The sequence below is a fragment of the Aegilops tauschii genome, chromosome 1 (assembly GCF_002575655.3).
Source record: "Aegilops tauschii subsp. strangulata cultivar AL8/78 chromosome 1, Aet v6.0, whole genome shotgun sequence".
NCBI classification, from domain to species: Eukaryota; Viridiplantae; Streptophyta; class Magnoliopsida; order Poales; family Poaceae; genus Aegilops; species Aegilops tauschii.
In genome coordinates, this window is record NC_053035.3 from 10,742,155 (window position 1) to 10,770,019 (window position 27,865).

Below are 27,865 nucleotides of genomic sequence, written 5' to 3' on the forward strand. Positions count from 1 at the left end.
TTAACACTATCAATACAGTCAGTTGCACATCACAGTAAGCAAAACAGCCCCGTCAGGAGACACAAACGGCATGGCAAGTTCTTCATTACCTCAGGGAAGCCTAAAACGTCTTCATACGAGACATCCTCATGAGTCGGTTTTCTGCTAGCTCGAAGATAGTTTAGCTTCCAAAGCATGATGATGCTCTTTGGCAACTTGACAATCCTAGTATCTCTGACATCTAGGGTCTCGAGTTGCCTCAGGTTACCCAGTGAATCTGGCAGGTAATAAATATCATCACATCCTCTCAGAGAAAGGTATTTTAGGTGAAGAAACTTCCCAATATGCTTAAGGTGATGATCATATAGATCTGTTGTGTCTTCCAGGTCCAGCACTCGTAGCAACCTCATCTTGTCAGAAATGAAAAATGACTTCCACTCTCCAAAACATGTAACTGACCGTAGACGGGACATGTTCACTATGCTCTCAAACTCGCTCTTATCTCCCGTCCAATTGCTATTTATAGCAAGATGGCGCACTGTGACCTGGCTGTTTGAGCTGCAACCTTCCTCCAGTGTATAAACAAGATTTTCTTCCTTTGACTTTAAGATACCAATTTCACGGATAAGATCGTGCACTTGGCATGAGACAATTCCTTTTGAACTATGAATTGATTGTTGAGGTGGTAGGATCATACTCCTGCCTATAAGTTCCATGAAGTAGATGTCCGCTATTTCCTCTGCAGACCTACCGCGCACCTCCCTTGAGTAACCCTCTGCAGTCCACCTACGCGTCAAACGTCCCCGCCCAACCTTGTAATCTTCAGGAAAGATTGGCATATATAGGAAACATGACTTGAGGTGATAAGGTAAACCATCATAGCTTCTCATAAGGACAGTTCTTAGAGCATCTCCACCCGTTGGCCCCCCAGGGGGCGCCTAAAATCGCCGCCTGGGGGTGACCCGGCGAAAAAAATGGGCCTGGGGCGAGTTGGCCCCCAGCCGCCGCCCCCAGGGCCGGCCCCAGGCGCGGGGAAAAAAATTTGTGTAGCAAATTTACGCAAAGTTCGGCTAAACCACGCCAAATTTCGGCAAACTTGGGCTTATATTCGCGGATTTAAGTCGAGTAGTCGCCATTACATATAAAAACTAATCAAAAAAAACTTGCTGAAGGCGAGAAGTCGCCGTCGTCGCCGCCATCGTCGGCCTTCTCCTCCTTGACTCGGGCGCCCCTGCTGGACCCCTCCCCGGCTGGTGGCGGCGGCGGCGCGTCATCGTCGTTGTCGCTGTCATCGATGATGACGACTCCTCCTTCGCCGCGGCCTCGGCGGCGCTGCTCGAAGCGCCGCAGGGCGGCGCGCTGGCGCTCCGTCGCCATCTTGATGGAGTCCTGGCGTGCCCATTCAACGGCCGCGTCGTCGTCGAGCTCGACCTCGCCGTGCTCCGTCTTCACCGGCGCGAGCCCCGGCTCCGTCTTCACCGGCGCGAGCCCCGGCTTCGTCTTTGGCTTGACGAAGCGCGGAGGAGGAGCTGACGAGGAGGCGCGCCGGCCGCCCTTGTTGATGGCGATGCCGGGCTCGGCCTTGACGCCGAGCAGCGTCGGAGTGCCGTAGGAGTGGGAGGAGGAGCGGGAGGAGGAAGAGGAGGAGGACGCGCCGAACCTCTCCTTGGCGCCCATTGCCCGTCGCGTCGGCGGTGCGCCGGGGCGGCCGCCCTCGCCGGGGGGTACGCCAACGGCGGGTTGTTGCCGCCCTCGAGGTGCGTCAGCACGCCCTCAAGTGTGCGGCCGGGGGCGCCTCACCACAGGTGGTGCCCCTCGCTGTTCTTCACGCCGCCGACCAACGGCTGCTGCTGGCCGCGCTCGAAGTACGCCACCCAAGCCGCGTGGTTGTCGGTGGTGTACTGGGGGAGGGAAAGCTCGGCGTCAGTGAGGGAGGCGCGCACGGTCTTGACCTCGTCGGCGAAGTAGGATGGTTTGGCCACGGCGTCGGGCAACGGGGGAATGGGCACTCCCCCATTGCTGAGCCTCCAGCCCGTCGGCCCGGCGCGCATGTCCGGCGGCGCCGGGATATTCGCCTGGAACAGGAGCCAGGACTCCTGTTCGCGGAGCGAACGGCGGCCGAAGCCGTTGGCCGCCGCCTCGTCTCCGGGGAAACGCTCGGCCATCGGGGAGATGGAGTGGCCGGGGAGAAGAGATCAGCGGTGGCGCTCAGGAGATGGAGTGGCTGGGGGAAAGAGATCGGCGGTGGCGCTCGGGAGAGGGATGGCTGGGGGAGAAGAGCTCGGCGGCGGCGCTCGGGAGAGGTGGAGAGGTGGCACTCATCACAGGCGAGCGAGGCCATATATAGCCGCGCAGCGTCCGTGTGTACGCGTCCGAGGGAGGGGAGGCGTCGCGCGCCGCCCCGTGAACGCGCCGCCCATGAGGAATCAATGGCAAAGCTGACCGGCGGCAGCCTTGCCATTGATTCCCCGCGGGAAACCGAGGCGTCGGGAGAAGACGAGGGGGGCAGTGTCGCTGACGCGGCTGGCCCGCGGCGCTTTCGTGCCAAAAACGATTCGCCCGGCGCCCCCGAGCGCTCCCCAGCGCGCCGGGTTCGGGTTGGGTCCGCCGGCGCCAATTTCGGCCCGAGCCGGCGAAAAAAGGGCCCCTGGGGGCGTGACTGGGCCGATTTTTTGGCGCCGGCGGCAGAAAAATCGCCTCGGGGGCCTTGTTGGGGGCGCGGCTGGAGATGGTCATTCAATTTCCTCCATTCCAAAGAGCTTTTAGGTTGGTTCGACAAGAAGCCACCTATGGTGACTATTGCAAGTGGAAGTCCACTGCATTTCTTTAGAACCAGATTTGCTTGTTCAGCAGTTCAGGATATTGCATATTCAAATCTATGGTCTTCTTGAATACCTGTAATTTGTGTGGTCAATCTATTTAGTTCTGTGAAGATTAGATCAGGTTGGGAACAGTATTTCAATATACTTATTGGAATGGATGTATCTCATACAGATAAAAAAAATGTTGTGTGATAGGCAACAGAGATTAATAAGTTTATACTAGAATTATATATTAAACGCTGTGTGATAGGCAACAGAGGAACTATAGCTCCCTGGGGACACACAAGATGCTGGTGGGTGGACCAACGACTAATTAGTACGATTTGGCAGGAACGGCTGGGATTTACAAAACATGAAGAGGGCATATATGTTGTTCAATGTGACTTGTCAATTGGAACAACCAAATGGTAGGCATATATGTGGTTGCACATCATATCACTAATGTTGGAGGCACACTTTTTAAATAATGTTGACAGTCATGACTACAATACTGTTGCAACACCTGAATTACTCCTAGTATCATTAGTAGAAAAAGGGTCATCTGTCCCGGTTGGTAAGGGCCTTTTGTCCCGGTTTTTGAACCGGGACTAAAGGGTCGTTACTACTGCCCTAGCCCTTTAGTCCCGGTTCTTACACGAACCGGGACAGATGGGCCTCCATGTGGCCGGTGCAGCGAGCCCAGGCAGGAGGGCCTTTGCTCCCGGTTGGTGGCACTAACCGGGACCAATAGGCATCCACGCGTCAGCATTTCAGGGGCTGGGGTTTTTGTTTTTTTTGAAAGGGGGTTGGGGGTTTTGGGGGGTTAATTTAGGTGTTTCATATATTGTGCTAGCTAGCTAATTAATAAAGAGAAGTGTCCTCTCTTATCTCCATGCTTGGTCGAAGCTACGTACTATATACGTATAAAGAGGACTAGACACGCTAGCTAGTAAGCAAATGAAGGAAACAGAAGATCGTCATGAACATATGCATACAGAGAGAAGTGATATCGACCACCTCTCCATCTCCGAGAGATTGGTCGAACAACAAGTTCTCGTATATCTATCCGACACTACCGGCTACATATATACAATAATTATCTCTTACAATATAATCTCCTAATTATATATGAACACAGGGTCTACATAGTATTCTCCGTTTTCAGCGATCACGTGGTGAAGGAAGAATGCCGCCAATTCCACTTGAATTGCTCGCATACGATCTGGTGCTAGGAGTTCATCCCGCATCTGAAAGATCTAATTTGAAGAAGGGGGTCAATACATATATATATATGAATAAATGAAACTCAACACAAATGATGGTAATAAAATAAAATTGTAAATATTATTGCTTACGCACTTCATATTGTTCGTCAGAGTAGCCCCGCTCACAGGTCGTGTGCCGGATGGACTCACAAACGTAGTATCCACAGAAATCATTCCCTTGTTCCTGCCACAACCACTTTACAAGAAATAGAGGTCAATCAAACTGATAAGCAAAGCATGCTAAATGGTATTGATGAAACTAGCGCTTGGATCACTAGGAGATGCGTGGAACATGCTACTATAGTACTTACTTTCGGGTGTCTAAATTGCAGCTTCTTCGGCAGTCCCGGAGCTTTTTTGGTGAATTTTCTCCAAACCCTGCCAGACAAAGAAAACAATTACTTGATATCAGGAAATGAACAAAGTTGCTGATATGGTGGATAATGATCGATTTAACTTACTTCTCGAGCATTTGAGTCATGTCCGCATAGTCCTGGGGATCTTTTCGTCTCGAGTCTAAGACGGTTACTACTCCCTGCTCAAGCTTAATCTCTAGGAGAATATAGTGGAAGCTGCGCACGCATGCATAAGTCATCAATTACATTACTATAACCTGGACTAATAAGGGAAACCGAATATGCACAAGACAGTAACACTCACTTGAAGTTGTAAGGAAAGAGTATTATATCTTTGTTTTCATTTATTACCAACGATCGTAGCAAGTTGGCCTCGGTATTTTCGGCATGATATTTAACCTCAGTTGCATCTATGAGATTTGTGTTAATGAATCCAATATCATTTGTCTTTTCTTCAATTCGGCGATCTTCAATCTGCATAATATAGTGAGGATAAATATAAATACATTTAATGAAAGAGCTGACCTATATAGAGAGACTTAATGACAGAAGTAGTACTACTTACAGACAGTAGCAAGTGACCGTTGATTTATCAAGGGCCTTTTGATTGAAAAACTGGAAGAACTCCTCAAATGAAACATTCAACATTTCAATTCCAACGAGGTCATGCTCCTTTTTAACTCTTAGCGTCAAAGTATCCCTCCCCCTGACTCTCTGCAGGTTTTCATGTACCAATCATGTAATCTTCGCATCATCGTTGTTAGAGATCTTTCATCTTTGATGAGAGGCTTCCCGTAATGGTATTTGTGTTCGTCCACCTCCAAGAAATCATAATGTACATCGTCGGGCAGGTAATCTCCAAGATTGATATAACTGGGCACCATCCTCGGATCATTAGCGACGATGTCGCTAGACAACTTGAGCGGGGGGCACGATTGGTTCACTTGTTCGCCGAGCTGGGCAATTTTTTCCCAGCTCGTCGTTCTTTTAACCTTTGATCACTGACAGTACTTCCCGACTGCTCCGCTTCGACAAATGTCTTTACAATAATGCGCTCATAGTTGCCTTTCGGCGGAGACTTTGGTGGTTTTGTCAGGGCAGCCAGAGTGCGCTTCGCTTTCACCGGATCTATCTTCTCCTCCGGAGGTGGATGTTTCTTTGCTTTCACCCCTTCAAAGAAGTTTGTCACTTCGGCTCGCACGATCTTCGTGGTTTCCTCCTCGGTCCTCTCGTATGGTAACTTCTCTGGAGTCTTCAGAGAAGGACCGAATATGTATTGCCTCCCGCCTCTGGCTGTACTGCTAGACGCCGGTAGAGCAGACAGAGCAGCTGTGGCTGTCTTCTTTCCTTGCTTACGAGGCGGAGGAGAAGGACTACGACGCGCCGGAGCAGCCGGAGCGACGGCGAGTCTCTTCCGCCCTTGCTGCCGAGGCGGAGAAGGAGGAGGCTGGCTGCTCGGGCGCGCCGGCGCAGGCGGAGTGCCGCCACGCGCCGGAGAAGGAGGCTGAGTGCCCTGATCACTCGCCGGAGGAGGAGGCGGAGGAGGAGGCGGAGTGCCACCACACGCCGGAGAAGGAGGCTGAGTGCCCTGATCACTCACCGAAGGAGGAGGCGGAGTGCCCTTACTCGCCGGAGGCGTCCAGTTCGGAAGGTTGATGAGCTCCTTCCGCCATAGGCATGGAGTCTTTAGAGCAGAACCCAGCCGAGTCTCCCCTTCACCGGTAGGGTGGTCAAGCTGGAGGTCCTCAAATCCCTCCGTTATTTCGTCCACCGTCACCCTAGCATATCCTTCTGGAATCGGACGACAGTCAAAAGTTGCGCCGGGTTCAGGAGGTCGAACAGAGCCGACAGCCGCCTTGACTTTGAAGTTCTCCCATTGCGTCATAAGGTGGCCATGTTGAGACTCCGTGATAGCATCCACGGGGTAGCTAGCAGGAGCCGTCAAGACATGCTCCGGCTGAAGCAGCGCGGTGGAAGCCACGCTGCTTCTCCGCTGAGATGGCCGGGTAGCTTCGGGGGTAGTTTCGGCAGGTCGATTGGTGCGAGCTACGTCTCGTTCCTCTAGCGCTTGAACCCTTTCGTGCAGCTTCTGAATTTGGGTCTGCTCCACTTTTTTCCTCCTCTCCTGGCATCTGTAACCGCCTGCGTCCGGGAAACCAGCCTTCCACGGAACGGAGCCTGGCGTGCCTCGTGTCCGTCCAGGGTGCTCAGGATTCCCGAGGGCCATTGTGAGCTCGTCGTTCTCTCTGTCTGGAAAGAACATCCGTTGGTGCGCTGCATCGATATAGTGCTGAAGCCTCTTGACTGGTATTCTCATTTGCTCGTCCGTCTAAACGCACTTCCCTGATACAGGGTCCAAGGTTCCGCCAGCCCTGAAGAACCAAGTCCGGCAATGGTCTGGCCAGTTCATTGTCTCTGGTTCGATCCCTTTATCAAGCAGATCATTCTCAGCCTTGGCCCACTTAGGCCGGGCTTTGAGGTAGCCACCTGACCCCGTGCGATGGTGAAGCTTCTTCTTCCCAGCATTTTTCTTGTTTGTCGCTGACAACTTTTTACTCTTTTCCGATGTCTTATGGGCCACAAATGCGGGCCAGTGGTCTCTGATCATCTCATATTTGCCGATGAATTCTGGTGGCTCTTCTTTGTCGACAAACGTTTTCAGCTCATTCTTCCACCTCCTGAATAGGTCTGCCATCTTCTTAAGAGCATGAGACTTGATTAATTGCTCTTTAACTGGCTTCTCCGGATCCTCCTCTGGCGGTAGGGTGAAATTTACCTTCAGCTCAGTCCAAAGATCATCTTTCTGCATATCATTGACATAAGACACCTCAGGGTCTTCCTTCTTAGGCTTATACCATTGGTGGATGCTGATCGGAATCTTGTCCCTAACAAGAACCCCGCACTGAGCAGCAAATGCTTCCTTTGTCCGGATGGGTTCAATCGGTTGGCCGTCGCGCGCGATTGCTGTGATCTCAAACCTTTCATCCGAGCGCAATTTTCTCTTCGGGCCTCGTCTCTTTTCCGAAGTTGTGCTCGATCCGAAGGGCTAGAAAAAAGAAGAAAGACGAGAGTTAATTAATATGTCTACATACCAAAACAATGAATGCATCAATTAGCTAGTCAGCACAGGCTTAACTAATATATTTACCTGGCCGGACTCTGTTCGGTCACCGGAGCCGTCACCACGAGCTCCTTCTTGCACCAGCATTGGGTCACCAGAGCCATCATAGTCATGTCTTTCCTCCTCCACTCTTCGATCACCGTAGCCTGCTTCTTCACCCTGTTCTTCCAGACCATCATTGTCGTTAATATACGACAAGACATCACCTCCGGCTAAGATTATGTCCCCCAACACCTCTTCTGCTTCCTCGTCTCGTCCGTGCTCCATTGTTTCTGCAAATATTACAACATGGCAATTATTACACAAACATGACAGCAGGTGGATATACTAGTGCAAACGTAGACCTAGCTTATTCCGGGTTTGGGGTGGCCTCGGCAACGCTTCAAGGGTAGGGGCGCGGCAGGAGAGGGTAAGAGACCGACTTCGTTTTTTTCTAGGGTTTGGGTGTCCTCGAGAGTTTTGGTCGAGCGAGAGGGCCGGGGGGGGGGGTGCTCCCGTGGTATAAGTTATCACGGTCGAAGTTATCCGGGAGGGGGTTATATCGACAACGACGACATACATACATGGGAAAATAATGTTATCAGGGAGGGGGTAGGTCGACCCCCCCTCGTGTTGAAGTTATCGGGACACGGGGTATATCGACAACGACATATCCGATAAAAAATAAGAAGACGAAGAAGAAATAAAAAGTGAAGAAGAAGATATTAATAGAGGAGAAGATTGAAGAAAAAAAAAGAAGAAAAAAAAGAGGAGAAGAAGAAAGGAATAGAGGAGAAGAAGAGAAAATAGAATATTATATTTTCTCTTCTTCTCCTCTATTCCTTTCTTCTTCTCCACTTCTTTTTCTTCTTTTTTCTTCTTCTTATTTATTTCTCATCTTCTTCCTCTCCTCTTCTTCTCCTTTCTTCTTCTTCTTATTTTCCTTTTTTCTCTCATTCTTTTTCTTCTTCTTCCTTTCCTAGCTAGATATATAAAACTTTTCTAAAAATATAACTTTTGCATATATAAAACTTTTTCTTCTTCCTTCTTCTTCCTTCTATTCTTCCTTCCTAAATATATAAAACTTTTCTAAAAATGAAACTAACCTAAAATGTACTAAATCAGAGAACATATATAGATAAAACTTTTCTAAAAATCTAACCTTTGCATATATGTATTTTAAAAACATCATTACAATTGAAAAAATACATACATACATACAAAAAACATGTAAAAAATACATACATACATATATGAACATACATAAAAAATACATATATCTAAAAAATACATACATACATATATGAAAATCTAAAAACATGTAAAAAAAATAGCACGGCGGCGGGGCCGGCAGAGGCGCGGTGCTCACAGAGGGAGGAGTGCGCGGTGGGCGGCGTCGGGGCAAGCAGGGGCGCGGGGAGTGGCGCGGAGACGGCATCGGGGCAGGAGCGGCGCACGGCGGGGCAGGGGCGGCATGCGTCGGGGCAGGGATGGCGCGCGGCGACGACGTCGGGCAAGGGCGCGGCGACGGCGAGGGCGCGGGCGACGGCGACGACGACGGCGGGGCGGGGCGACGACAAGGGCGCGGCGACGGCAAGGGCGCGGCGACGATGTAAGAACTACTATGGCCTGAAAGACTAGCTAGAAATGAGGTTAAGGTATACACATGGAACATAGTAAATGTTACTATACCTTCCATCGGTGTATTGCCGTCTGTATTTATTTTCATAATTCATTTAGAGTTTTACAAACTCTATCCCATTGCATAAGGCATCTTGCAAGAAGGTTGTTCATAAGAGAACTTTTTATGTTCGATGTTATGAATAACACAAGGGCCATACTTTCATTATGAATGAGATGTATGTTATGAATATTGATAATAATACAATACCTCTGGGTTTACTTTTCATAATTCATTTTAGAGTTTCATACACTCTAGCCCATTGCACAATGTTTGTTGCAAAAGAGTTGTTCATAAAAACAACAATTGTTGTTAAGTATTATGAATAACATAAGGGCCATACTTCCATCATCGATGGGACGTATGTTATGAATATTGAGGGTAATATGATACATCCATAACACTGACGCTAAATGTCGCAAGACTAAAAGAATACCACACAAGTGTGGCACTACATTTGGTCACATTGGAGAAACCCGCATGGAAAATTCCATTATGATGGATTTTGAAGTCTTTTTGATTTTGAATCATCTGACACTTGCAACTTTCCTCCGAAAAGTGAAGTGACTAAAATACCGTTCACAGGCCATAAGGAACGAACAACAAACTTATTAGTGATCATACATTTGATGTGTGTAGTCCGATAAGTGTTGTTAGTGGTGGATTTATTTATCTTCAGAAATGACTCAAGTAGATATATGGATATTTACTTGATGAGACGTAAGTCTGGATCTTTTGAAATCATTCGAAAGGTTCTCAAAAATGAAGTAGAAGTTATTGTAACAAGAAAATTATGTTTCTGCAATTTGATTGCACAAAGGAATATTTGAGTTACATGTTTAGCGAATGTCTGATGAGTTGTGAAAGGGGTTTCATAAACTTGCACCTCCCGGAATACCACTGCAAGTGGAAAGTCCGTGGAGATGTAATGAAACCATTTATGACATGGTAAGGTCAAAGATGACATAAATAAATTTGCCATTATCCCTTTTAAAGTGATGCTTTAGAGACTGCGGCTTTTACACTGAAAAGAGCTACATCGGGTCTGTTGAAATGAAGCCATGGTATGGTACGCCCAACCATGTTATATCTTTTCTTAACATTTGGAATATGGGGCTTGTGTAAAAGGTTACAAACCTATTCCAAATCAGACAAGTGCTACTTTGTAGGTTATACCAAAATGTTGGGTATTCCTCCCTCACTATACCGAGGCAAATAGTTTTGCCGTGAAACGGTGTGCTTTTAAAGAGAATGGTTCTTTCTAAAAGGTGAGTGGGAGAATAGTGCAACTCGACGAGATAAAAAGTATCTTCATCAGATCAAAGGAAAGAGACCTTGGAATAAATTCCAGAGTTTCCTACTGCGACTGATACAGAAGTCTCTACAATAAAATGTATGAACTTCGGTCGAACTTGCAGCTGAACCACGTAGGCAAGGCTCGTGCAAACCTCTCAGGTGCGCAAACGAGATATTGTTGTTAGACAACATTATACCTACGATACACAAGGAAGCGTTGATGGGCCCTGACTCCGGAATTGGCTAAATGCCAATACAACCCGAGTTAGTTTCCATATAAGTGATTCAAGATTAAAACCTTGATACACCTTTCGGAAGACTTAGAGTCTAACGAATATTTATGGAACTTAAAACTGATACGGATAAAATGTTTTATCCATAAAGCTCGACTTGTTGAAATAATACGATGAGGTTGTTTTGATCGTAGCGATGCTTAAAGTCGGTTCGGGTTGAACTAGCAATTAATACATATTTCAATCATGAGATATGAAACATGGATGATAAAAGGATTTCCATCTGATGGAAATGAAATCTAGGACTTGTATATGATATAGTCCAAAGTAATTTGTCGATCCAGAGGATGCTAGTAGGTATGCAAACTTCAGAGTTCCAGCAATGGACAGAAGAGAGCAAAATGGAGTTGGAATCTTCGTGTTTTGATGAAATGGTCAAAGGGGTTTTGACTTCATCAATGGGTAACGAAGATGCTTGTAATTCAAGAAAGTAAGTGGGAGCGTAATAGTATTTCTAAAAACCATATGTGCTTGGCACATTGGTAATTGGAAATAAATTTCTTGACACAAATTAGGACTTCATTTGAAAATAGTTTTTCGATGAAGTGCTTAGGCTAAATAGCCTCAATATTAGGCATGATGATCTATGGAGATAGATTTACCTAATGGGGCTAAGCAATGAATACATATTGACAAGATGCTAAAACCTTTTAGCATTTAAAACGCCAAGGAGTGATTCTTGCCAAAGTCACATGGAAGGAGTTTTTGCAAGACTCGGTGTCCCAAAACACTGATGAGTAAAATACATGATGCAGATTCCACACACTTTTGTGTTTGGATTAATCATGTATTCCATGGTATGTAAAACAACCAGATATGTCCAATACTCCCAAGGTGTTGCGAGTATGGATACTAAAGTGATCAAAGTACTGATCGTGGGACAACAGTGAAAGATGTCATTGAGTACTAGAGTAAGTACTGATGATATGTTTTCTTGCAAGCGGAGATCATGAAGAGTTCGTTGTAAAATGTTACATCGATAGTCTTCATCTTTTCACCGTGCGATTTTCGATTTAAGTTAAGGGTTTTGTGTAACACACAATGTGGTGGCACAGTTAGTTGGAATTTGTTCAAACTAGTTACTGTGGCGAATTCTATAACAAGGGCTAAGTATGTTGACGCTTTAGAAGCGACAAAGAAGATGTTGAATCATATAGTTCATTCATGAACTTAGTATAGTTCCCAGATGGCTTTTGACAATGGGACACTACTGCAGGTAGTTGCTCCATAACTCAGTCTGAGGAATCCAGGTTCGACCTGTGATTCACATACATACAAAGCCAAGTCCACACAAAATATGAATTTTGTGAAAACGTGAAAACGCGAGGACATACAAAGATACACACGGAACTGAAGTCGTCAGATCCGTTGGACATCAGGCTATACCACAAGCGAAGCATATTTACACCGGTGTTCCACAGGTGTGAAGTGCATTAGCATAAGCTAGATTATTGACTCTAGTGCAAGTGGGAGTCTGTACGAGATATGCCCTATAGGCAATAATAAATGTTATTGATTATCTCCCTGTTCATAATTATGTTTATGTTCCATGCTATAACTGCTGTGGTTCCCGAGCCCGTATATCCACGAGGCTCGGAGGAAGACTCAAATGCACGTGTGGAATAATAAACGGTAAAAAGTATTCCTAGTCTGGCCTCTAAGACTAGCTCAAGTGTTGCATGATGATTCTGTTTTCCTGGTCATGGGCATGTCTATGCCAGCAACTTTGAGGGCACAATGTTAAGAGAACATTTGTGTTGAATCGACCCGGATTGATGTTATGCTATGAGATTCATTCGTCACAAGTTTATTGGTTTATAACACAGAGATAGTTAATGTTTGCATAATTCCTTAGACCATGAGAGTATCGAGTTTCTTCATGCTTGCTTCATGAACTTTGGGGTTTGTTAAACGTCATCCGTAACTGGATGGCTATTACGGCGGCTTACGGGTTCATGGGAAAGTATGTTAAGTGACTTGATAGCTCGAGATTGGGATTTGCTCCTCCGACGATGGAGAGATATACTCGGGCCCTCTCGGTGTTACGGTGTCCATCATCGTCTGGCCAGACACTTTGTGATTTGATCACGGGGATGCCGGAACACGAAACGAGAAAAGAGAACAAAACCGGTAACGAGGTAACTAGCATAGTGGACAAGTTATTGATCCACGGGAATGCCAACATGTCTCACCTCGGGTATTTGTAACATATCGCGAAGCAACAGGAATAGCACACGGCAACTGGAGGTTCACTCGAATATTTATTCGTGTGGGTATAGGGGTCAATATGGGTGTCCACGGCTCCGATGTTGATCATTGATCGGAAGGGGTTCCGGGTCATGTCTATACTTCACCGAACCTATAGGGTCACACGCTTAAGGGTCATCTATCTGCTGAATACTAGACAGGGAGTCTGAGAGAAAATCACCGAAAAAGTTTCGGACACCGAAAAGTTTCGGACAGCGGAATCGTACCGCAGAGAGAGGTCATCGGATAAGTTTCGATGATACCGAAAAGTTGTTTCGGGATACACCATTAAGTCAAATTGGTTTCGGCACATGCCTGATAATTCTTGGAGGATGCCAGAATCATTCTGGAAGCTTTTTGGAATTTTCTGAGATAAAAACCGGAAATGTTCCGGAGATGCCGGAGCCACTTCAGATGCGTTTCGCAGATGAAAATCACTAAAACCGGAATTGTTTCGGAACGCGTTGAAAATCATTTTAGTGGGTACTGGAAATGTTCTTATCCCACATAAATATTTTCAGTTCGATCAGACGCTGAAAAATGTCGTCGTGAATAGTGAAAATCAGCTTTATGGTTACTTTATGGAAAGGCACCTTTTGGGGCTTTGCTCCAAAAGATCTTGGGGATGACATGGATGGATAGGAGCCATTTTTTGGGCCCCTCATGGGGGTGTGGCCGGCCACATGGGGTATCCCCCCTTGGGGACCCTCTTGTTCCTTGGTTTCACTCCTAGGTCCTTGTGGAAGGACTTCATTCATGTGCATTTTGGGTTTTTTGTGAAACTACCCTACCCCCTTGGGATTTCCTATAAATAGAGGTGGAGGGGCAGCCCTCCACACTCATCCCTTGCTCTCATACACATGCCATGCATTATCTGGCTTCTTCTCTCCCTCCCACGAAAAGAGTTTCGTAGAGCCGTAAGGCTGTCTGGGTTCCGGCAGGAACTAGTTCTGGACGGCGAAGCCCTGCTGGATAGATGACACCGTATGTGTGCAACTCTGTAGAGAGATCGTAGTTTCGGTCTTAGTTCGTGAGTGCCTCCCGAAGGGCTGTCCGTGTGACCGTCCGAGTTTCGAAGGTCCTCCCGAAGGGCTGTCCGAGTGACCGTTCGAGTTTCGAAGGTCCTCCCGAAGGGCTGTCCGCGACACCGTCCGGGGGGGGGGGGGCTGTTCGACCGCCTCCCGGAGGGCTGTCTGAGGAGCAGATGAGGGTACACATCCTCGCGGTTGGGAGGTTGTAAATCCTAGCTGCGGGATCTGCACCGCCGATCGTCATCGACTCTACTTCCCGCTGCGCTACGAGTCGGTAACGAAAAAAGATCAAACCATGTATGCAGTCTCCATAGTGGTCCTGGGCTGGTGCGTAGGTCGGAAATTTTTTGTTTTCTGCTGCGTTCCCCTACAGTGGCATCAAGAGCCGTGCTATGCGTAGATGCAGGTTTCGATCTAGAATACATGGAGATGTATGCATATTGCATAATATAATTAGGTAGTAGATGAGATCTATTGCTGAAAATTATTTATGCGGGTGACAGATGAAATCTGTTACCCGAGGTTCTTGTAGCTTCCCTAGAATTTGCGTTTGCTCAATCTCAAGACAGCATGGTGGAATTTGACAAAGTTCTGGCAATCCGTGATCCTGATTGATCATGGAAGTGCTATCAGTTCTTTGGGTTCTGCCGTAGTCAAAAGAAAGATGAAATTCGCAGATGAAAGGGCATTGCAGATATTATCTGCACGGGGGTCATGCGTATGACGAAGTTTAGTATGGGGCTCGAGATTTAATTATCCCGTGTTTCATACACCCCGAGATGTTAATCTAGCAACTTGAATAATCATACTTGATGATAAAACGTTGGTCGCTGCGGTTTAAGTCAAAACCTTAGAAGCCACGTAAAATAAATTTTGCATAAACCGATTAGAGGCGTCTAACTTGGTTTTGCAGGATGTGCATATGATGTGGTATAGCAGTGCTCATACTAATTCGATTATGTATGAGATGACTATATGATGTAATTTGATTAACATGACTTGCGTGTCATGATTCGGCATGATGGTTGGAGCCATATGATTGCACTTTAATGACCTGCGTGTCAACCTTGTTGTAATGCATTATTTTGTTAGCTATAGAGATAGCAATATTATCTGGTGCATCGACAAGGTGGTGGCAATCTTCGCGAAGGTGAACACCGACGTGAATGCCGAAGACGAAGAAATGAAAGACTTCTCCGTCAGAAAGGGCTATACCATATCATGCTATTATGAATTGCCTGAGATGTTTATCCCTTATGATGCACCCTTCTTGATTGTGCGGTAGTCGCTTTTATTAGGGTGATCTCTCACTTAAAATACCAAGTAGTTAGTGTTCTCCCAAGTGTAGCACCGTCACGGCACCTATCTTTTCGGGGTGCGCCATGGATGCATGGGTACGAACGACTAGCGAAGTGTGAGGCGGGTGAGGTCAGACCTCGCAGCAAGATCACTTGGTTGTCTTGACGTTCATGGCAGGATCGTCCTGAGCTCGGAACACATGCATCGAAAGATGAGCAAGAGTCACATAGAGATGTGATCGGCAAGTTGGCCTACCGATTAAAATTCCCGTTATGAGATGATGATTCTATGGCGATGAATTGAAGTCTGGATCTTGTATCACTCAAAATTAATTGTGAGAGATATTGATTTGAGTGGGAGCGCACTGTTGAATTAACATGTTTAATTCTCAGTGCAATTAATTATGAACAGTGTCTAAGTGTTTCTTGCAAAATAGTTGTAGAATAATGGCTCGCGTTTCCACCTTCCCTATTAAAATTGAATAACTGTTAAATATCTGGTTAAAACTTTACGATTGGTAACGTAATATGAGGATTGTCCTCAAAAGTGCCGAGAAGGACTTTGTCCTATCGCATGCTTTCCGTATCCTCCCGCTAAAGCTATGGATCATGTGACTCTCGTCCTTTGATCCAAAAGCTATAATTCCGTTTCAGTCAAGTGCAATATGTTTGCTTCCATGAAACCCAAACTTCGAAAGTTGGGATAGTTATATGATATTCATGGAACTGAAAATTATTTTCAGATACAAACAAAGCAATGTTTGTTTGCAAGTATTAGTAAAAGTGTTTACTATGCATTTGACTGTTGGGAAAGGGATCCAGAAGAACGCATGTCATATAATGAAAGGTGAATAAAACAACAACTTAAAGAGAAAGGAAGTGTCCAAAGGGTGTTAGTATGACTTACACGCCTAGGAAGTCCGGGGCTAATGCCACTCTTAAGTTGGGTGCTTCTTCTGAGAGTAGGAGAAATACTAAAAGTTAAACTGCTAGAAGTATAAAGGCAAAAGGAAAGAAGACTGGAATATCCAGCTCATGTATGAATGTCATACAAGTTTGTGATGTATAGAAGGCTGGTCAAAGATATAGTTCTTGCGAATTATGGTTAAACATGTTAATCACTAATTCTTGGGTATTGTGAGTTCATCACAAAAATGCCCGCTCGATTGCATTCTGTTGCAACTCGATGTAAGAACTACTATGGCCTGAAAGACTAGCTAGAAATGAGGTTAAGGTATACACATGGAACATAGTAAATGTTACTATACCTTCCATCGGTGTATTGCCGTCTGTATTTATTTTCATAATTCATTTAGAGTTTTACAAACTCTATCCCATTGCATAAGGCATCTTGCAAGAAGGTTGTTCATAAGAGAACTTTTTATGTTCGATGTTATGAATAACACAAGGGCCATACTTTCATTATGAATGAGATGTATGTTATGAATATTGATAATAATACAATACCTCTGGGTTTACTTTTCATAATTCATTTTAGAGTTTCATACACTCTAGCCCATTGCACAATGTTTGTTGCAAAAGAGTTGTTCATAAAAACAACAATTGTTGTTAAGTATTATGAATAACATAAGGGCCATACTTCCATCATCGATGGGACGTATGTTATGAATATTGAGGGTAATATGATACATCCATAACACTGACGCTAAATGTCGCAAGACTAAAAGAATACTACACAAGTGTGGCACTACATTTGGTCACATTGGAGAAACCCGCATGGAAAATTCCATTATGATGGATTTTGAAGTCTTTTTGATTTTGAATCATCTGACACTTGCAACTTTCCTCCGAAAAGTGAAGTGACTAAAATACCGTTCACAGGCCATAAGGAACGAACAAAAAACTTATTAGTGATCATACATTTGATGTGTGTAGTCCGATAAGTGTTGTTAGTGGTGGATTTATTTATCTTCAGAAATGACTCAAGTAGATATATGGATATTTACTTGATGAGACGTAAGTCTGGATCTTTTGAAATCATTCGAAAGGTTCTCAAAAATGAAGTAGAAGTTATTGTAACAAGAAAATTATGTTTCTGCAATTTGATTGCACAAAGGAATATTTGAGTTACATGTTTAGCGAATGTCTGATGAGTTGTGAAAGGGGTTTCATAAACTTGCACCTCCCGGAATACCACTGCAAGTGGAAAGTCCGTGGAGATGTAATGAAACCATTTATGACATGGTAAGGTCAAAGATGACATAAATAAATTTGCCATTATCCCTTTTAAAGTGATGCTTTAGAGACTGCGGCTTTTACACTGAAAAGAGCTACATCGGGTCTGTTGAAATGAAGCCATGGTATGGTACGCCCAACCATGTTATATCTTTTCTTAACATTTGGAATATGGGGCTTGTGTAAAAGGTTACAAACCTATTCCAAATCAGACAAGTGCTACTTTGTAGGTTATACCAAAATGTTGGGTATTCCTCCCTCACTATACCGAGGCAAATAGTTTTGCCGTGAAACGGTGTGCTTTTAAAGAGAATGGTTCTTTCTAAAAGGTGAGTGGGAGAATAGTGCAACTCGACGAGATAAACAGTATCTTCATCAGATCAAAGGAAAGAGACCTTGGAATAAATTCCAGAGTTTCCTACTGCGACTGATACAGAAGTCTCTACAATAAAATGTATGAACTTCGGTCGAACTTGCAGCTGAACCACGTAGGCAAGGCTCGTGCAAACCTCTCAGGTGCGCAAACGAGATATTGTTGTTAGACAACATTATACCTACGATACACAAGGAAGCGTTGATGGGCCCTGACTCCGGAATTGGCTAAATGCCAATACAACCCGAGTTAGTTTCCATATAAGTGATTCAAGATTAAAACCTTGATACACCTTTCGGAAGACTTAGAGTCTAACGAATATTTATGGAACTTAAAACTGATACGGATAAAATGTTTTATCCATAAAGCTCGACTTGTTGAAATAATACGATGAGATTGTTTTGATCGTAGCGATGCTTAAAGTCGGTTCGGGTTGAACTAGCAATTAATACATATTTCAATCATGAGATATGAAACATGGATGATAAAAGGATTTCCATCTGATGGAAATGAAAGCTAGGACTTGTATATGATATAGTCCAAAGTAATTTGTCGATCCAGAGGATGCTAGTAGGTATGCAAACTTCAGAGTTCCAGCAATGGACAGAAGAGAGCAAAATGGAGTTGGAATCTTCGTGTTTTGATGAAATGGTCAAAGGGGTTTTGACTTCATCAATGGGTAACGAAGATGCTTGTAATTCAAGAAAGTAAGTGGGAGCGTAATAATATTTCTAAAAACCATATGTGCTTGGCACATTGGTAATTGAAAATAAATTTCTTGACACAAATTAGGACTTCATTTGAAAATAGTTTTTCGATGAAGTGCTTAGGCTAAATAGCCTCAATATTAGGCATGATGATCTATGGAGATAGATTTACCTAATGGGGCTAAGCAATGAATACATATTGACAAGATGCTAAAACCTTTTAGCATTTAAAACGCCAAGGAGTGATTCTTGCCAAAGTCACATGGAAGGAGTTTTTGCAAGACTCGGTGTCCCAAAACACTGATGAGTAAAATACATGATGCAGATTCCACACACTTTTGTGTTTGGATTAATCATGTATTCCATGGTATGTAAAACAACCAGATATGTCCAATACTCCCAAGGTGTTGCGAGTATGGATACTAAAGTGATCAAAGTACTGATCGTGGGACAACAGTGAAAGATGTCATTGAGTACTAGAGTAAGTACTGATGATATGTTTTCTTGCAAGCGGAGATCATGAAGAGTTCGTTGTAAAATGTTACATCGATAGTCTTCATCTTTTCACCGTGCGATTTTCGATTTAAGTTAAGGGTTTTGTGTAACACACAATGTGGTGGCACAGTTAGTTGGAATTTGTTCAAACTAGTTACTGTGGCGAATTCTATAACAAGGGCTAAGTATGTTGACGCTTTAGAAGCGACAAAGAAGATGTTGAATCATATAGTTCATTCATGAACTTAGTATAGTTCCCAGATGGCTTTTGACAATGGGACACTACTGCAGGTAGTTGCTCCATAACTCAGTCTGAGGAATCCAGGTTCGACCTGTGATTCACATACATACAAAGCCAAGTCCACACAAAATATGAATTTTGTGAAAACGTGAAAACGCGAGGACATACAAAGATACACACGGAACTGAAGTCGTCAGATCCGTTGGACATCAGGCTATACCACAAGCGAAGCATATTTACACCGGTGTTCCACAGGTGTGAAGTGCATTAGCATAAGCTAGATTATTGACTCTAGTGCAAGTGGGAGTCTGTACGAGATATGCCCTATAGGCAATAATAAATGTTATTGATTATCTCCCTGTTCATAATTATGTTTATGTTCCATGCTATAACTGCTGTGGTTCCCGAGCCCGTATATCCACGAGGCTCGGAGGAAGACTCAAATGCACGTGTGGAATAATAAACGGTAAAAAGTATTCCTAGTCTGGCCTCTAAGACTAGCTCAAGTGTTGCATGATGATTCTGTTTTCCTGGTCATGGGCATGTCTATGCCAGCAACTTTGAGGGCACAATGTTAAGAGAACATTTGTGTTGAATCGACCCGGATTGATGTTATGCTATGAGATTCATTCGTCACAAGTTTATTGGTTTATAACACAGAGATAGTTAATGTTTGCATAATTCCTTAGACCATGAGAGTATCGAGTTTCTTCATGCTTGCTTCATGAACTTTGGGGTTTGTTAAACGTCATCCGTAACTGGATGGCTATTACGGCGGCTTACGGGTTCATGGGAAAGTATGTTAAGTGACTTGATAGCTCGAGATTGGGATTTGCTCCTCCGACGATGGAGAGATATACTCGGGCCCTCTCGGTGTTACGGTGTCCATCATCGTCTGGCCAGACACTTTGTGATTTGATCACGGGGATGCCGGAACACGAAACGAGAAAAGAGAACAAAACCGGTAACGAGGTAACTAGCATAGTGGACAAGTTATTGATCCACGGGAATGCCAACATGTCTCACCTCGGGTATTTGTAACATATCGCGAAGCAACAGGAATAGCACACGGCAACTGGAGGTTCACTCGAATATTTATTCGTGTGGGTATAGGGGTCAATATGGGTGTCCACGGCTCCGATGTTGATCATTGATCGGAAGGGGTTCCGGGTCATGTCTATACTTCACCGAACCTATAGGGTCACACGCTTAAGGGTCATCTATCTGCTGAATACTAGACAGGGAGTCTGAGAGAAAATCACCGAAAAAGTTTCGGACACCGAAAAGTTTCGGACAGCGGAATCGTACCGCAGAGAGAGGTCATCGGATAAGTTTCGATGATACCGAAAAGTTGTTTCGGGATACACCATTAAGTCAAATTGGTTTCGGCACATGCCTGATAATTCTTGGAGGATGCCAGAATCATTCTGGAAGCTTTTTGGAATTTTCTGAGATAAAAACCGGAAATGTTCCGGAGATGCCGGAGCCACTTCAGATGCGTTTCGCAGATGAAAATCACTAAAACCGGAATTGTTTCGGAACGCGTTGAAAATCATTTTAGTGGGTACTGGAAATGTTCTTATCCCACATAAATATTTTCAGTTCGATCAGACGCTGAAAAATGTCGTCGTGAATAGTGAAAATCAGCTTTATGGTTACTTTATGGAAAGGCACCTTTTGGGGCTTTGCTCCAAAAGATCTTGGGGATGACATGGATGGATAGGAGCCATTTTTTGGGCCCCTCATGGGGGTGTGGCCGGCCACATGGGGTATCCCCCCTTGGGGACCCTCTTGTTCCTTGGTTTCACTCCTAGGTCCTTGTGGAAGGACTTCATTCATGTGCATTTTGGGTTTTTTGTGAAACTACCCTACCCCCTTGGGATTTCCTATAAATAGAGGTGGAGGGGCAGCCCTCCACACTCATCCCTTGCTCTCATACACATGCCATGCATTATCTGGCTTCTTCTCTCCCTCCCACGAAAAGAGTTTCGTAGAGCCGTAAGGCTGTCTGGGTTCCGGCAGGAACTAGTTCTGGACGGCGAAGCCCTGCTGGATAGATGACACCGTATGTGTGCAACTCTGTAGAGAGATCGTAGTTTCGGTCTTAGTTCGTGAGTGCCTCCCGAAGGGCTGTCCGTGTGACCGTCCGAGTTTCGAAGGTCCTCCCGAAGGGCTGTCCGAGTGACCGTTCGAGTTTCGAAGGTCCTCCCGAAGGGCTGTCCGCGACACCGTCCGGGGGGGGCTGTTCGACCGCCTCCCGGAGGGCTGTCTGAGGAGCAGATGAGGGTACACATCCTCGCGGTTGGGAGGTTGTAAATCCTAGCTGCGGGGATCTGCACCGCCGATCGTCATCGACTCTACTTCCCGCTGCGCTACGAGTCGGTAATGAAAAAAGATCAAACCATGTATGCAGTCTCCATAGTGGTCCTGGGCTGGTGCGTAGGTCGGAATTTTTTTGTTTTCTGCTGCGTTCCCCTACATATGTTCCATGCTATAACTGCAATGATTCTCGAGTCTGCAATATCCACGAGGCTCAGAGGAAGACTCATATGCATGTGTGGAATAATAAACGGTAAGAAGTATTCCTAGTCTGGCCTCTAAGACTAGCTCAAGTGTTGCATGATGGTTCTGTTTTCCTGATCATGGGCATGTCTATGCCAGCAATTTTGAGGGCACAATGTTAAGAGAACATTTGTGTTGAATCGACCCGGATTGATGTTATGCTAAGAGATTCATTCGTCACAAGTTAATGGTTCATAACACAGAGATGGTTAACGTTTGCATGATTCCTTAGACCATGAGAGTATCGAGTTTCTTCATGCTTGCTTCATCAACTTTGGGGTTTGTTAAATGTCATCCGTAAATGGGTGGCTATTACGGCGGCTTACGGGTTCATGGAAAAGTGTGTCAAGTAACTTGATAGCTCAAGATTGGGATTTGCTCCTCCGACAATGGAGAGATATTCTCGGGCCCTCTCGGTATTACGGTATCCATCATCGTCTGGCCAGACACTTTGTGATTTGATCACGGGGATGCCGGAACACGAAACGAGAGAAGAGAACAAAACCGGTCAGGAGGTAACTTGCATAGTGGACAAAGTGTTGGCCCACGGGGATGCAATAAATCTCACCTCAGGTGTTTGTGATATATCGTGAAGCAACAGGAAAGCTCACCTCAACTGGAGGTTCACTCGAATAATCATTCGTGTGGGTATAGGGGTCAATATGGGTGTCCACGGCTCCGATGTTGATCATTGATCGGAAGGGGTTCCAGGTCATGTCTATACTTCACCGAACCTATAGGGTCACACGCTTAAGGGTCATCTATCTGCTGAATACTAGATAGGGAGTCTGAGAGAAAATCACCGAAAAAGTTTCGGACACCGAAAAGTTTCGGACAGCGGAATCGTACCGCAGAGAGAGGTCACCGGATGAGTTTCGGTGAAACCAAAAAAGTTGTTTCGGGGTATGCCATTAAGTCAAAATGGTTTCGGCACATGCCTGATAATTCTTGGAGGGTGCCAGAATCATTCTGGAAACTTTTTGGAATTTCCAGAAATAAAAACCGAAAATGTTTCGGAGCTGCCGGTACCGCTTCGGCTGTTTTTCGCAGATGAAATTCACTAATCTGAAATTGTTTCAGAACGAATCCAAAATCATTTTAGTGGGTACTGGAATTATTCTAAGACCAACAAAAATATTTTCGGATTTAGTGGACGCGAAAAATTGTCTTCATGAATAGTGAAAACGCATTCTTGTTTGCTTTTCGCAGATGAAAATCACTAAACCGAAATTGTTTTGGAACGCGTTGAAAATTATTTTTAGTGGGTACTGGAAATGTTCTGAGCCCACATAAATATTTTCAGTTCGAACGGACGCTGAAAAATGTCGTCATGAATAGTGAAAGTGCTTTTTGCTTGGCTTCTTGGAGAAGCCACCTTGAGGGCCTTTTTGGTATTTCCCCCCTTAGCTTCTTGGAGAAGCCACCCTTGGGCTTGGCCTATAAATAGGGGTGGAGGGGGCTGCCTAAAGGATCATCCCTTCTCACATACAAGTGCCATGCATGATCTGGCTTCTCTCTCCCTCCGAGCGAAATAGTTTCGTAGAGCCGAAAGGCTGTCTGGGTCCGGTGGGAACTAGTTCTGGACGGCGAAGCCCTGCCGGATAGATGACACCGTATGTGTGCAACTCTGTAGAGAGATCGTAGTTTCGGTCTTAGTTCATGAGTGCCTCCCGAAGGGCTGTCTGTGTGACCGTCCGAGTTTCGAAGGTCTTCCCGAAGGGCTGTCCGAGTGACCGTTCGAGTTTCGAAGGTCCTCCCGAAGGGCTGTCCGCGACACCGTCCGGGGGGCTGTTCGACCGCCTCCCGAAGGGCTGTCTGAGGAGCAGATGAGGGTATACATCCTCGCGGTTGGGAGGTTGTAAATCCTAGCTGCGGGGATCTGCACCGCCGATCGTCATCGACTCTACTTCCCGCTGCGCTACGAGTCGGTAACGAAAAAGATCAAACCTTGTATGCAGTCTCCATAGTGGTCCTGGGCTGGTGCGTAGGTTAGGAAATTTTTGCTTTCTGCTGCGTTCCCCTACATGTCCGCACCGCGGTAGAGGATGCAGTCATTAGGGCATGCATGTATCTTCTGCACCTCCAATCCTAGAGGGCATACGACCTTCTTTGGTGCGTATGTAGTGTCGGGCAATTCGTTATCCTTTGGAAGCTTCTTCTTCAATATTTTCAATAGCTTCTCAAATCCTTTGTCAGGCACAGCATTCTCTGCATTCCACTGCAGCAATTCCAGTACGGTACCGAGCTTTGTCTTGCCATCTTCACAATTGGGGTACAACCCTTTTTTGTGATCCTCTAACATGCGATTGAACTTCAGCTTCTCCTTTTGACTTTCGCATTGCGTGCTTGCATCGACAATGACCCGGCGGAGATCATCATCATCGGGCACTGGTTCCTCTTGATCTTCAGCAGCTTCCCCGTTGCAGCATCATTGGGCACATCGTCTGGTTCCTCTTGATCTTCAGCAGCTTCCCCCGTTGCAGCATCACCGTATTCAGGGGGCACATAGTTGTCATCATCCTCTTCTTCTTCGCCGTCTTCCATCATAACCCCTATTTCTCCGTGCCGGGTCCAAACATTATAGTGTGGCATGAAACCCTTGTAAAGCAGGTGGGTGTGAAGGATTTTCCGGTCAGAGTAAGACTTTGTATTCCCACATTTAGGGCATGGACAACACATAAAACCATTCTGCTTGTTTGCCTCAGCCCCTTCGAGAAAATCATGCACGCCCTTAATGTACTCAGAGGTGTGTCTGTCACCGTATATCCATTGCCGGTTCATCTGCGTGCATTATAAATAATTAGGTATGTCAAAAACCATTATAGAAAATCATGAATAGATAACTAAGTGACCAAATTAATAGAAGTTCATCATCACATTAAAACCAAAGTACATACATAGTTCTCATCTAACAACATATAGCTCTCTAGAGCATCTAATTAATTAAACCATACATTGAAACTATGTAAAACATTTCAATGCGAAAACAAATGCGATCATAATCTCAACCAAGGTAACAATTGATCCAACGGCATAATGATACCAAGCCTCGGTATGAATGGCGTATTTTCTAATCTTTCTAATCTTCAAGCGCATTGCATCCATCTTGATCTTGTGATCATCGACGACATCCGCAACATGCAACTCCAATATCATCTTCTCCTCCTCAATTTTTTTTTATTTTTTCCTTCAAGAAATTGTTTTCTTCTTCAACTAAATTTAACCTATCGATAATAGGGTCGGTTGGAATTTCCGGTTCACATACCTCCTAGATAAATAAAATCTATGTCACGTTGGTCGGCATAATTTTCATAAACAATAAATGAACCGATAATTATAAAGATAATATATACCACATCCGAATCATAGACAGGACGAGGGTCGACGGGGGCGGATACCAAAACCATCGCACTATATAATAACAAGCAATAAAATAGTAAGAAAATTAGACAAGTATCTATCTAAAGTGAGAATTTTTTCTTTCAGAAAGAAGATAACAACAAGAGGCTCACCACGGTGGTGCCGGCGACGAGATCGGCGCGGGCGATCGACGACGGTGAACACGGAAATGGGACGTGACGGGCCGCTAAACCTAGACAAATCTCGAGGAAAATGGAGCTTTGAGGTCGAGCTTCGAGACGAGAAAGCTTAACTAGTGTGGCTCGGGCATTCCATCGAACACCTCATTTGCGTAGGAGGTGAGGTAGAGCACCACAAAGCCCTCCCCTCGCCGCCCAGAGAAAAACAGAGCACTGGAGTGCTTTGCTCGCGGGCGAGGGGTATATATAGGCACCTCATTTGTCCCGGTTCGTGGCATGAACCGGGACTAAAGGGCAGCCTGTGGTCCTGGTTCAAGCCACCAACCGGGGCCAATGGTGGTGGGCCAGGAGCGAGGCCCATTGGTCCCGATTCGTCCCACCAACCGGGACCAAAGGAGCCAGACGAACCGGGACTAATGCCCCCACGAGGCCCGGCAGGCCCCTGGCCTCACGAACCGGGACCAGTGCCCCATGGGTCCCGGTTCTGGACTGAACCGGGACTAATGGGCTGACCCGGCCTGAACCAAGGCCCTCTTTTCTAGTAGTGTATGGATCAAAACTACAGAGAAAGGACATGTTATAGATCAAGTTACACTCAAAATAGAGTTGACCATTTTGGTTGAACAGCCAAGTCGGTGGGCAAAAACCTATGAATGACACGTAAAAATAAGCACGATAATACTTAAGTAGGAGTACCTTTTTAGTGAAGAGGTCACATGCATCACTGTGTTCTAGATCTTTGAGCATATATATGTTTTCTTGTCTCCCTGAACAAATTTTAGCAATACTTTCTTCCCTTGTGGTGACAATGATCCGGCTTGTATATTCCATTCCATGGAAAATTGCTATCATCATGTTCCACTCTGCATTAGATGATACATTATCAACAATAATTAAGCACCTCTTTCTTTCTCTAAGCCTTGCCAACTCCTTCATTAATTCTGCAAGTGGCATCAATAACAATGTGTTCTTCTTGTTGCCCAGCAAACCCACCGTGTCCTTCTTTTCAGAAGATACTCTATCTACTTGCATAATTAAGCTCCTAAGAAGACCTTCAAGATTGAAAGGACGCATAACAGTCACGCAAGCACGCTTCTCAAACATGGCACTAAGTTCTTTGTTTTGATATATATCTTTGATTAGAGTGGTTTTTCCCAGGCCGCCCATTCCCCACACAGTGATCACCTGGAATTCTTGGGTAGGTTGATCTGAAATTAGTTTCATAATCTCAACTTTTTCTTTCTCTCGCCCAACAAGGTGAGATTCCTCCAAAGCAGTCGCCATCGTCCGAATGCGGGTGAAGCTCTTTTTTAATGTATTTTTCCCATCTGCACCCTTGGACTGATCTTCTGATATTTCACCAGCAGGCACCATAGGGTTGTTATCTGAACTGGTAATGGCACGGGTTGAGCTTGATTCCGTTTTAGCTAAATCTGTTCCATCTTGAGAGACCCGTGCACAAGTGAGCAATGTTAATCCATGTTGAGAGACTATACATGAATGAATGTAAAATAATGCTAAATAAATAGCCTATAAAAACGATTGAAATAGCTAAAATGTAACTTTCCCATTTGAACCCAAACTGTTTTTTTTCCCGCCCCATTTCCTGAAGAAAGCACAATCTAAGATACAAGCATGCGCACACAGGTTACCAGTAGAGCTTTAGCCCCTATGCCCAAGTGAAATTGCTCCACCATACTCTGAATGAAGTCTTTTGGGATTAAAAGGATGCATTGGCCTGACCCAGGCTCGGCACGGGAACTTGCCTTTAGTATCTGGATTCTCATAGACTCCTCTGACAATGGATATCTGCCCGAGATCAGCACTTGTTCCCCACACCGCAATCACCCTAAGGCCATTCTCCTTCTCGTTGATCAACTGAAAAAAGATCCAGTTTGGATTTCTCTTGCCTTGACATGTACCTTGCTTCATTAATTAATGCCAAACAGTGCTGCAGAAGTAATGCTAGACTGCTCTGCAGCCATGGCATCCTTTGAGGCAGGGCCCTTGATGAGGTTGCGGCGCATGTTCCTCTGGCTGACATCCTCGACATTGGCTCTGAGCTCCTTCATTTGCTTTGCCACATGGCGCCGGTCGAGTAGGTTGCGCCGGATACGCCACTAAGATTGCTTCTTGAGGCGCACAACGAATTCCTGGAGGGTGTCCTCGACGTCATAGGCCGCATCGCGGACTTGCTTCACCCAGACCTTGACCACCCTGTTGTTGTCTCCAGCATCATGAGCAGACATGAGGAAAGCCTGCATCATCTCAAGCTCATTGATGATGAAGACCTGATCACGCCGGACCCCGAGCTGCAAAGCCACCTCCTCTGCCAGGATGGGTGTGGCATAGCTGAGCGCTCCATTCAGCACGGACTTGCCAACACTCAGAGCCGTCGTCTCCAT

At 45.4% G+C, this 27,865-nt stretch overlaps 1 pseudogene; it reads right to left on the bottom strand.

Moving 5' to 3' along the window:
• On the bottom strand, positions 1 to 27,865 carry LOC109744576 (disease resistance protein PIK6-NP-like; annotated as a pseudogene).